The 351-nt window shown below is 48.1% G+C and overlaps 1 protein-coding gene across 1 annotated transcript in view; it reads left to right on the top strand.

Annotated features, from left to right (window-relative positions):
- Positions 1-351, top strand: part of tob1a (transducer of ERBB2, 1a) — a 4,834-nt gene that overhangs the window by 1,332 nt on the left and 3,151 nt on the right. The window lies entirely within an intron of this gene.

The following is a 351-nucleotide window of genomic DNA, read 5'->3' as shown; positions in this document are numbered from 1 at the left end:
GATTTTTATTAGATACCATGACGACGAAGGTCAGGTATTTCTACCTCTGGTACGCTCTTATGGGTCGTATGTGAGGGTAGGGATGCCCGTCTGGGTTGGAGGGCTCGTTGAGTAGATTACCATCCCTGATTGAGACTGCACTGTGTTTATGTTGTAGTGTTTGTTTTGTACACACAGCACAGGTGGACTAAATGATGTCACTCCCCTCCCACACAGAACAAAGATGCTTAAGGCTACTCCTTGTGTGTAGGCTGTGTGTGTGTGTGTGGTGTGTGTGTGGGAAGTGGTGATGGGTACTCAGCGGGTGGCGTTGCTTATGAACGTCAGAGATGAAGCAACGTTAGACAGAGA

The sequence above is a fragment of the Seriola lalandi genome, unplaced genomic scaffold, assembly GCF_002814215.2.
Source record: "Seriola lalandi dorsalis isolate HSWRI2012SDOR001 ecotype SW California unplaced genomic scaffold, Sedor1 jcf7180002054975, whole genome shotgun sequence".
In the NCBI taxonomy this organism is placed as follows: domain Eukaryota; kingdom Metazoa; phylum Chordata; class Actinopteri; order Carangiformes; family Carangidae; genus Seriola; species Seriola lalandi.
Note: the sequence above shows the minus strand (reverse complement) of the source record. Positions and strands in the feature narration are given on the sequence as shown.